Source organism: Anser cygnoides, chromosome 4, assembly GCF_040182565.1.
Source record: "Anser cygnoides isolate HZ-2024a breed goose chromosome 4, Taihu_goose_T2T_genome, whole genome shotgun sequence".
NCBI lineage: Eukaryota > Metazoa > Chordata > Aves > Anseriformes > Anatidae > Anser > Anser cygnoides.
The window spans coordinates 51645433-51657782 of NC_089876.1; the positions used below are offsets into that span (position 1 = coordinate 51645433).

At 38.0% G+C, this 12350-nt stretch overlaps 1 protein-coding gene across 9 annotated transcripts in view; it reads right to left on the reverse strand.

Annotated features, from left to right (window-relative positions):
* Window positions 1-12350, reverse strand: part of MARCHF1 (membrane associated ring-CH-type finger 1) — a 299519-nt gene that overhangs the window by 197182 nt on the left and 89987 nt on the right. For 2 of the 9 annotated variants that reach the window (XM_066996119.1, XM_066996130.1), the window contains exon 2: window positions 12240-12349. The exons of the other annotated variants lie outside the window; for them this stretch is intronic. The gene's annotated coding sequence lies outside the window, so the exon portion shown is untranslated. The remainder of the gene's footprint in view (window positions 1-12239; window position 12350) is intronic. 9 annotated transcript variants of the gene reach the window in all.

A 12350-nucleotide genomic window follows, 5' to 3' on the forward strand; every position in this document is an offset into this window, starting at 1 on the left:
TTACGTAACTCCTCCTAGACAAAAGCTGTTCCCTAGGTCCATCTTTGTCCTGCTGTGGCTGCTCTTGGTCTCTAGGAACACATTAACAGGACCCAGAGCACACTCCCAAGCTCCTGACGCCTTGACAAGCCTCTAGCCATCCTTTTTCATAATTCTCTTCTGCATCTCCCCTCACACCCCCAGTGGGATCTGGCTGCCCTTGCTCAAGGCCAACTTTGCTATGAGACAGGTACGTATCTCGGATTGGAAGGCTCTGAAGATGTGGAAAAGAGCTGTGATAAGGTTTTACAATGGCATCTCCCCTTGGCTTAGGAGCTTCGTTTAAGCTCTGACCACACCTTTGGTCCACGCCCAAACCACCTTTCACAGCATACGAGCCTGTGAAGTTCTCATGGAATTACCACACAGCAGGGTAAGAATTAGAAGAATTCTTTAATTTCACAGATGACAATTACCTCGCGTAACTTATCACCATAAGAGAACAGGACAAATATCTGCAAGAGTTCAAGAGCAGATTAATCAAATACTTGAAGGATAAATAAGCTAATCGTTAGTAGGCACAGTGACTTGGATGCAAGCCTCTTGATGAGGTCTGTATACTAAAAAAGATGCTAAAAACTTACTGACGAACTATACTAGGAAGGGCTGCATTTAACTTGCTCCTCACATTCTCCCCGCGAAGCATCCATACTAGTTGTTGGTTGAAGCTGGACAAGATGCATTGTTTGTCTAAGAGAACTTCTTGAATTAAAATTTAATCAAAATTTCATATTTAAAGAATTACTGCCTTGCTCAAATCCAAACGCTCTTTAAGATTCTATTTTGAGGTAAGATAATACAATAAAAAAAAATAAAAAAAAAAAATAAAAAAGATCTTTTCCTGCTTTAAAATTCACATTTATGGGTCAGTCATACATGTGTGCACTCCATACCAGTTGTAATCAGCCACCTTAATTATAATTTAAATTCCCAGACAGTCAAGTGAGAATTCCCCCCGTAATTGTGTCTTACTGGAAAATACCAGTTTGTCCTGCTGCTTTTGGCTGGAACAGAATTAATTTCCTTAATTATAACTGGTATGGTTCTGTGTTTTGGGCTTATCGTGAAAACAGTGATCACACCCTGATATTTTCAGCTGCTGCAGAGCAGCGCTGGCCCAGAGGCGAGGCCTTCCCAGCTCCTCGCGCTGCCCTGCCAGAGAGGGGCCGAGGGTGCCCCAGGAGCTGGAGGGGACCCAGCCAGGACACCTGGCCCAGGCTGCCCAAGGGGATGTCCCACACCACCCGGCCTCACGCTCAGCGGTGACAGCTGGGGCTGAGGAGGAGGAAGGGGGATGTTGGGAGCGATGCCGTTTGTCTCCCCGAGAAGCCGCCCTGTGTGAGGAGCCCTGCTGGCCCGTAGCGGCTGGCACCTGCCTGCCGGTGGGAAGCAGCCAGTGGGGCCCAGTCAGGCTTTGCTTCATGAGGCTTCTGCCTTCCTCCACCGAGCTGTCCTTGCCCCAGCCCTGAGCTCTCGCACTTCTACCTCTCCCTTTCTCTCCCCATCCCACCTGGGCAGGGTGGGCGAGTGACTTGGGCCTGCTGAGCTGTCTGCCAGGGCTACACCACAGCACAGGCATTCTAAGCCAACAGACCAACTGTGAGAAGGCTTTAATCAGGGAAATTTTCATAGCCAAGACAGAATTTCGTTCAAAACCACAGTTTGACATACTAGACAAAATTCTACAGATCAGGCACTCATCTGAGCTATTGGAGACCCAGAAAAAAATGCCTGTTATGATTTCTAAATGAAACTGGAACACTTGACACCCAAAGTGAATGACCTCATTTTATAAATACTATCTAACATGAAACACCTGAAGCTTCACACACATACATTTCCACAGATCCCAGTTTCTGATATAAGAGAATGAATGTATTTATAAAATAATGGAGGTGCTCTCAAGGATAGGAAAATTGTTCTCTACACTGTAAGCAGAGATATCACAACAAAAAAAATTATAGCACAAAAATCCTGATATTTTAAGCTTAGAATATATGCATTCATTTATTAATAACATAAAATATTAGAAAGATGTTTTGAATCAAATTTGCTGGAAAATGAGTTTATATAAACTATTTTTATAACTCATTTATTTAAACTCATTTTTTAAAAAAAATATTAATTTCCTTTGGAAAGTAAATTTCACATTTTAACAAAGCTTTATACATAGGTTAGTCATGGCAGAATTTCCATCGTTTTTAAATGTATTACTTATTGGATACATAATGTCATATATGTGTATAAATAAAGTTGGAATGCTTGAATTAAAGTGAAAAATTAAACTTTGTGAGGCTTTCCAGCTTTTAAAGCATTCTCTAAATTGTTATAGTTGAGAGGGTCTTCAGAAAGACTCTAGCCTCTTGCATCAAGACTCTGTAACCCAAAAGCTTATCTTTGTTCTTTGCTCGAATCCTGCTTCAGCACACAGCCTGGGAACTATTCAGACATAAGAGCTGTAGAGAGCGGGTGGACAGAACCTTTCATTCGTAATCTTCCTGTGAACACTGTACGGCAGGTCTCCTGGGATTGAGTGACAAATGAAGTCAGTCTCCGGCAACAGAAATGTACTGCCATTTGCTGCCTTTTTGGGTTATTTGGGAATAGCGACTCTAAACCTATGTGTTAGAAGAGGTAGAAATCTCTGTTTCATGCATAAAAACATTAGAATGAAAACCTCCCATTATGTAATTATAGTCAACAGATTTACCTTCAGCCATTTAAAATAAAAATAGCTTGCTAATCCTTACAGCACCTCTTTAAAATTACTACTTATTCCTACAACAGGATCCTGAACCTCTATCACTCATTTCTATTAAGTCAAGCAAATTGAATCAGGTTAGTATTGCAAATGTAAATCAATTCCAGATGTGCTGATTAACCTAACCTCTAATCTTCTGGGAACAGATCTTTTACAAGTTGGAAGGTGCTTCTGTAATGAAGAATCTTCATATTATTATACAAATGAAGCCAGCACACAGACTTCACACACAATGTATTTCAAATTGAAATTCAGAACTGCTCTACAGGATCAGGAAAATATCTTTTTGTGGCAAATGAATAAAAACAGAGGATCTATCAATAATATGGAAGTGTTTGTGATGTCCCCTCCTTTCATCTCCTTGGTAAGGATTTAAAATCCATTCACACTTAACTGGTTGGACAACAGAAGCTATGCACATATGGAGGGCATGCCAACAATTCTACCATGAAACGGCTACTTTGACAAATTTTAAAGTACCTATTGAACCCACTAGTGGAGACTTAGCTATTTCATATGCCCATAACGATTTGGGGGAATGGAGGTAAGCAGCATCTTAAAGTAGACTACTGGTGATGCTAACAGAGATGATTTCTTGAACAGAGTAAGTTTCTGATTCATCCTTTTTGTCTTCTTCTCAATCCCCAATCTAACAACTTGTCAAAACTTAATATTGACTCTACACTGAAGAAAATCTTTCTGACAGCTAGATGAAATACTTGACATTTGAAGTTACACTGCAAGAATTAGCCTTTTGCTACCTGCCTTCTCCCCTATTTTCCTCCTCCAAGTCATCCTGCTTCTCAAATATAAGAGGTTATGGATTTTTATGTATCTTAAACACACCTAAAGCAATTAATCAGCTACATGATGAGTCTTGAAACAAAATTTGTCATAGCATTAAGTGCATACAGAAGCCCATTCAAAATACACATATGCATGTATTTGAAAAGAACCACCATATTCTAGTTTGGCATAATGGTTTTTCATCAGAGGCCAGATTTTTTTTCCCTTCTGGTATACTAGGTGGTTACACACCTGCCATTCATTTAAGTACTACCTAAAATACCTACAGTGCAGTCATCCTTCATCAATTGCCCAGAAGAATTGAGTTCGTGAATGAAAAAGTCATTTTGAAGCACTTCAAGAACTCATTCAAAGAATCCTAACAACCCTGAAATCGTACTACAGATCTTCTGCGTTCTGATTTTTTAAATGATTTTTCTTCAAAGCTTTTTTATTGTAACAAGACGAATTTTAACGCAGTAATCATTCCTACCCTGGGACCTGATCAGAAGCATGCTGAACTGATAACCTTTGATGAACTTTACTGAGGTGTGAATTGGGCCAGCAATGTTGCCAACATACCCAGTACTGCTGCGGTACATTCCCCTGTGGTGTATCCTTAGTTCTTAATATCAACGATATTGACAGCACCCTTTGAATTTAACAAATAAATGAACCTATGTACTCTATTTTTCTATGGCTGTGTATGGATACCCGTGATATGCACAAAATATAAAAAATTATAAATACAGGAAAAGTTCAGATGTACCTAATGCACATAAAAGGAGGCATGACAGCAACAGAAAACAGAGAATTTTTTCTGGTAAATTTTCAGCATCTTCCTCAAGCTGTCTTTAATTAGGGCAGAAATAAGAGACATTTTCCAGACAAATTTTGTTTATGCTATGAAGTAGTCCATTATTTCCTCCGGATGATATTCAGTCCTTGAAACGGAACACCAAACAGCCCTATACAATGTAGGTTATCTTGAAGATTATCATAAAGATGTTTATCTTGCTGATAAACACAAACACAGGTTTTAATAGTCTAAAAAGTATTACTGTACAAATTCTCTATCATCAAAACATTGTTTAAAGCCAAAGATATTTCTTTTCATATAATGAGCTTGCTCCTCCAGAGGCTGAAAGCTATCAATGGTTTTAGTAGTCACTAAAATCAAAATATTTAGTCCCATATGCCAAGATATGTTCTTGTGTCCTTTCACTTGTACATTACATATAACTTAAATAGAACAGTTACAAATCAGAACTGGAGCTCCACTTCTTTGGTGGAAAACAAGTGAAAATTGTTAACTAGAAAACTAAAATTCAAAGTGATAGTGCAGCTGTAAAAATCTATACTAATGCAACATTAGTATAATGTTTCCTTCTGTGCATATGGCTTGTCATTACCATATTAATATGAATGAGACTGTCAACTAACTTCATTACCTTCAAAACACCTGGATAATTCAGCTCTAGTTTTCAGTGTAAATTTAGGATCTTACATGTACAAAAGCTTATCGCGATTAGTTTTCATTACTGCATTCTTGAGACAACTGGTCAAACAAATAACAAAACAATCAAATTCAGTATGGAAAAAACAGCCAAACATTTACTTTGATTAATCCACACGTACTCTAGCATTTAGACTCCCATCAACTTAAGGAGAAGTACAATTTATTCCTGAAGAAGCCATAAATAGCATCCATATCAGGCCATTTACATCACTGAGATTTTAGAGATTTATGTGCGCATGCGCAGACACATACCAGGAAGATGGAGCAGCAATTCAATCATTACTCATTACTAACTACAGCAAATTTGAGGTGTTCCTAAGAAACCAAACAATCAGCAGAGTGCATGCTCACTGAACACTTCAAAAAATGAACTTTTTCTTGGAAAAGTTTTTACTTTTTCGTGTGAAGCTTTACTTGGAAATTGAATGGTTTTGAATGTACTTCAAATACATTTATAGCACGTAAGCAACGTTCAACTCACACTTTAAAAGACAGATCAGTGCTTTTTGGAATGAGCATCTCTGCACTAGATCTGTTGCAGCAATTCTGCCAAGTGAAATTTTCCATTTAACTAATGGCTTGATATATAGATGAAAACAAAAACTGTAACCATCTGTTGAACCGATCATCTGTTTGACCTTTACCCCAAAGGCCAACTGGATTTGTGTACATGACTTATTTTAGAACGGCAATTTCAGAAAAGAGATTAATATATTATGCGGAATACATCCAACATTATGCAGAATTCATAGTTTACGTATTCAATATCCTTATGAGAAAAAAAAAAAACAAACTTTTTTCTGGATAAAGGTTCCTCTGTATGCACTTTAGAAAAAAAAAAAAAAAAACAAGCATTTTCCAAGCCCACCATTTCACAGTATATACATTTAACATTTTAGCTACAAAAAAAAGACAACATGACAAATAATATGCTTCCAGGTTGCACTGTATTGCTTTGCCCCCAAAATCTTTAAGATTTTTATGATATGCAGAAGAATATTATTTTTGCTACATGAAATAAACTTCAGCCTTCTGTTTGCATCACTATTGTATTTTATCACCACTGCTGTTGATCAACATCTTTCTCCACTTGAGCAATTTAAATAAAGCCAGATAGATATCCAGGTTTTCTTCTAATAGAATGCAATTTATGCTTTCAAGATTCACTACAAAAACCTTTTTTTTAAAAGAAGCAATCATGAAAAATGCCACGAAGTAGAAAAAATAAGATTATAAATTGCATAATTGGAAAAGAAACAACAATCAAATTGGAGAATTACTGTTTTCAGGATGAGCTTTGCAAATGGATTTACAAATGTGTTTTCTAAATAAGGAGCTATGATTTTCAACATGTAGTTAAAGTTCAGTCCATGAACCAGACAGCAGGTAAATAGAGGCCTATACCTCTGATTTTTAACTTCAGTAATTTCCTAGGCATTCTTATGTGACACAACATTCATTAAACAATTTAATTTGAATTAGACTGATATTAAATCGATCTGAGTTACATGCGTTATAGAGTTTAAAATCACTGTTATACACAAGTCTACTTTCTTAATCTTTATTACAACTTCCAAATACTAACTTTATGAAGTTTTAAACTGATACGGTCTTTACTAAATGAGTATATGCTCACCTAATAGAAAATATACATGCAACAAAAAAAATTATCAAGTCCCAGACATTCAAATACCACATTTTGACACAAATTGAAAATAGCAGGATCTTCAGAAAATACAAAATCCAGGATTGGGATGCAGGTCCTGGCCCCTATTTTTATTAATGGCATTAACTAATTAACTTGCAGTATGCACACTCTGATTCAATTATTATTTCTAACTACTCTATTGCCTGTCTGTTACTAATCAGTCATTTTCACAAGGGCCTTTATCAACATTTGGGATGACAGTGTAGAAATTTTCATTAGCTTAGTACACCAAAAACAATATGTACAATGTGTGACACCTAAACAAAATCATAAAAAAAAATTGGAAGTCACCCCTATGAAAATAAATATCATAAATCATAAAGATGATGTATCACAAAGTTATTCACATCCAGTTCATGTGTTCTTTTACTGCAAGCCTATCATCCTTACATTTAGAAGGATGTAGGTTTCCTTGAGAACTAGCATTTTTTCCTTTTCATAACATCCATAAAACATTTTACCTGATTGAATTTTGTTGTAGCTTTATTTGCTTACCATTTTCCTGATATGTAGACCCCTCCAGTTTCTGTATCTGTTTTTAAATAGGTGGCAGAGTTTAGTCTCAGAATTTTAAAAGCACTATCAACTATCTCATTTAGAAATACTCATAACACTTAGAAACACTAACTGGGTTTCATATCTAATTTTAATAAAATGGGGGGGGAACAAAACTGACTGCAAGGTGATTAATGCATTCTCTTCTTTCAAACTGTAAGCTTCCATTTAACTCCAGACAGAGCAACACAGAGCTAAAATATTCATGTAAAACAGCCAAGTGAAACAAGGTACAAAGAAAAGCCATTTACAAGAAGTGGAAGTATTATTGTATATAGGGAACTTCATCTGGCAAGCAGACCAGAACCAGATAGCTCTGCAGCTTCACGTCACTCCACTGCTTTTTGTGCTGTACATAAACCATACTTATCTTGGACTGAAGCCCAACATCATTATTATTTGGATATTAGCTACTGAACTAGCAATATTTTTAGCACATGCAGTTAAATGGTAGTAGAACCAATTCCCCCACTGACTGAATGCTCTGAATAAAAGTTTGGAATAACATCTATGCTCAACTATATTCCAGGGAATCAGAAGCTACAGCAACTTTTACCAGCATCTTCCTACACCACGATTCATCTTGAGAATGCACAACATGAACTTTTCAGCAGTTTTCCCCACAGGTAATAATGCCAAAAATAAAAAGCAGGGATTTCTCTCATCTGTCTAACCATGTAGTATTTGAGCTCTTAAATATCTCCATCCACACATTCTCAGTAGACAGCCCCTGACAGCACTCCCCGGATTCTCAGGTTTTGTCTCAGCTTTTATCACCCTTCTTCCTTCCTCTGCATTTAGTCTTTCACTAAACCCTACCACTTCTTTCTTTTAAGTCTAACCTCTGCCACTCTTGCTACTAAAACACTCATCCCTTTGTCAGCTTGTCTGGAAAACTACGTTTTCCTCCTGCTTTTCTTTCTCTAGTTAGACCAAAACTGTGAAACCTCTTCCCTTTAACTGCTGCAGCATCTATACGCCAGAATTTCTTATTTGCCTTGCATCCACTTGCCATAGCCAGTCCAAGGAGCTAACACTCACATTTTTGTGGTATAATTAATTGTACTACAAACTCTCTCTCCACAGCAGGCTGGCCTTATTTACGCACCTTACAACCCACCTCTCTAAAAGCCACACTCCCCAGAATCTGCTTCTCCTGTGATTTCACAGCAAGTTACTGTCATTTGGAATAAAGCACTATCAAATTATTGGAACGTTTTGACTGAAAAAAAGTCATTCCCATTTTTAACTAATTTTAAATCTTGACGGGTTTCTCCCCATTTGTAACGTTCCTAATTTAATGGCAAACTCGATTATTATGATGTACTTTGTGTAAAGAGCAGTGCATTACTGTAACTTTCAGGTGTTTCATTGGGCAATTAATCCAAATCACAAAAGTCAAAATTCCCCAACACCGAAGGATTTATGTTTGATTAACATCAGAGCACCAAAAATGAGCACTCACAGTTCCTAGGAATACCACCTAACCCTGGCTGTAAGAACACAAGAACATCTGAAGCCTCTGAGAAGCCACTGGAATTTGCCATAAAACCTCTCTTTCCCCCACTGACTACTATAGAGGATTTGTGACATTTTGTTGTGATAACAATGCGTGTGAAGAACAGAGGGGGAGACAGGGCAGGAAAGAATTTTGGCAGCTGAATATGGAAGTAGCTACAGAATCCATCTCACCTGAGAAATGTTTCAGAGATAAATAACAGGGATGACAGAGTAGTCAAGACTACAAGCACCTATTTGACAGAACCTTTGTTGGCTGAGAATGAACAAATCCTTTGAAGAAACTTGATCAATGGAGAAGAAGGGAAATTGAAACCTAAGACAAATGAGATGCTACTGAAAAGACAGACCTCTAGTATTTGTCTTTCCATGAGACGAAAAACCTTTCCATTGTTAAAAAGCAACACAAAATTGGAGGATGGAGTGATGGATGCTTTTATTTTTTTTTTTAATAGTATTTTACATATAGCCATCCAGGAACTAAAACATAAATGACTCTTAATCCTTCCCTACAGTATTTTTTATTCTTATTTTAAAAGAAATTTTACTTACATAGAGATAGCTAATGGGTACCCAGAGAGCTGTAACTTTGAGTATGATCCCCTCCTTAATTTTTTTTAACAGGAAAGCCAAACGCTAAGTAAATGAAAACAACTCAACCAATTCCTGGGAACACTTCAGCTAGTTTGTTTAGCACAGACCAGCTGATTACAGTGCCCCAACAAACCAGTTTATTAAAAGAAAACATCCCACAATTAGACTGCGAGAATCCCACTGAGAGCTGATTAACTCTCACACATTTGAAACTATCTATGACAGGTTCCAGGAAATCAGACAAGAACTGCAGTAAGAGATGTAGATCAACAATTCCAACAGTTCTCCATGCACAATAAAACAAAACTTTTTGCCTCTGTTACCATTACACAGCATCTTGAAACACTTGTGATTTGCTGTCCTAGAGAATTTATTACCCTTCAGATAAACGGAGGCAGACACTAATGTCTCTCCAATGGACAGAAACGCTACATAAGTCAGTTTAAAAGATCTGAACTGAATTAAGCATCACCCTGGTCTCGTGGTGTCTCCATCCCGTTTAGAGCTGTCGGACATCCGAAGCGCTCCACGGCTGGCTGGCATGTTGCATGAAGTTTTCTCTCTCCACAGCTGTGCTTTAGGTGCTCTCTGCAAAGACGTGAAGACGTCTGCTCCTTCACTGCTGAACGCCGCGAGAACAGTGGCTTGCCAGTGCATGCACAGTGCAGCTCCGTGCTCAGTAACTTTCTTTATTAGAGCATTTCAGACCCATTGCATAGCAGAGGCTGCCTGACAGCAAGTCCTAATCTATTTTATTTATCATGCCAAGGAGTTGGGAGTAATCAACGCACTAACCATGACTGAGCTTAATACCTGAGCAAATGTGAATCGATTAAGGCAGGATAAGGCAACTGTACGGAGACAGGAATCTTTCCAGTCAGTAGTTTAACTACTGAAAATAATTGGGAATTGGACAAGCAACGTCAGTCCAGGCTACGAATGCTGACCAGAAAGAGGAGTAGAAAACAAAAAAAAAGAAAGCAACAAAGCATAACGGGTAGTTCACTGTTCAGAGAAACCTCAGTGATAATGTTACTCTTCCATGTAATTGCTAGGTCTTGCTCCAGAAAACTTGTATGATAGTTCACCAGAATGGAAATAAAACAACTTTAATTTGAGCAGACTTTCAAGGCTGAAAACAACTAAGCAAATCACTCCGTTGTTACTTGCAGAGCTGACTATTACCAGCCAGAGCACTGAGAGTCCCGTGGAGAAGCTGCCCAGGGAAGGCAGCTGCCTCTGGAGGCCCCCCCAGCCTATGTTAGCCTGGGAATTCATCTGCAGTGCTCTGTGCTGCCCCTCTCACCACCGACATGCCGGCTGCTTGCAGGGCTTTGGCCTCTCTTCCCTCTGCTTGAGGGGAAGCAGATAGAAGACTTTGCTCAAACTGATGCAGAACCGAGCCAGAAATAACTCACCCACATGCTATGAGGGGTGAAGGACGGGCTCTCCACCAAATGCTTTAGGCCTAATTTCCTATCCCAAATCAGTTTTTGAATTAGGCTGCCCAGTAACGTGAAAAGCCTGAAGAAAGACACTTGCTGAATTGCATGCCTAAGGTAGATATCTGAATGTTCTCCTCAGCCACCAATACTTCAAGACTTTTAAAAACAAGTACTGCTTTACCCATTATCTTGAAAAATATTCATCAAACTACAATTTAACTTACACATACTCCTAAAGGCCCTAATCTTTATTTTTTTTCAAAAATTTTTAGAAATCAACCATTAATCTCTCTGACTTAAAACAGCATTTCAGAAATACCAAGTCACAGACACCACTTGGGGGGAGGAGGGGGGAGAATTCAAACTCTCCCAGCCACTTCCATACTGGATAAACTCCTGGGCTACAGTTTTTGACTTCTGCTCTGTACATCTCTTCAACAGCTTCTAGAGCTTCAAATATTGTCTCTACATATCCACTCCTTCAACATGGAGACTAGAAGTTTCTTTGCAGAAAGCAATACAACTAAACAAACAAAAAAAAAATGGAACAGTAACAATACAATAAACATGCTAAACATGGGTTATTGACAAATGGTAATTAATCAACACAATGAAAGCCTTAAAAAATAATGTTTTTCCTGGTCTAATACTTCACTAACCTCTGAAAGTTTCAGAGCTTGAAGTAACTAATAGTTAACAAGAAGTCAATATGCTATGAGAATATTTTTCTGTTCTCAACTAGCACGTATTGACACCGAGCACTGCAGCTTTCTAGTACTGAAGCACAAGGCGAATTAACAGAACAGGCTCTTTGTGTTCTCCATCTGTAGCATTAGGTAATCAGACATCAATTTATTCTTCCACAACTCTATGCATCGATTTTTGTATGAAATATATTGCCAGCAGAGACTTTCTTTTTAGATTATATCAAAGGGTAAGAATGCTTTATTTCATCTCCTCAGTTTGCTCCATCCACAGAACAGTCTTAAAAAGCCTGTCTAAACTCTAGGGGAATCACTGGCTATAAGAGAAAACATAAAATTACGCGTTGGCAGAAAGCACTGCCTCCTTCATCTTCTTCAGCTGTAAGCCTCCTTTCAATAACAAAGTAATCAAAGAGATTAGCAGGTTTGTTTTTTTTTTTTGGTTAAACATGACTAAGATTCAGGCAATATGTCTCCAAGTACACAACCTACAGGACTATTTCCACGTAAATTTGAGACTCAGTAACTTAGAAGTAAAGTTTTCAAGTCGGTAGAAATAGACGAATACACCTCACATTCAGTACTTAGGAAACTTTAGAAAAGGACATACAATGTGCTGTTACTGGTGCATCCTCGTAATGAGCTGATGACTCTTCTCCCCCACTGCCCTCCCAAACGCTGTCATCTTCATCTTTGTGGATTGAAACATTGATAGCGAAGC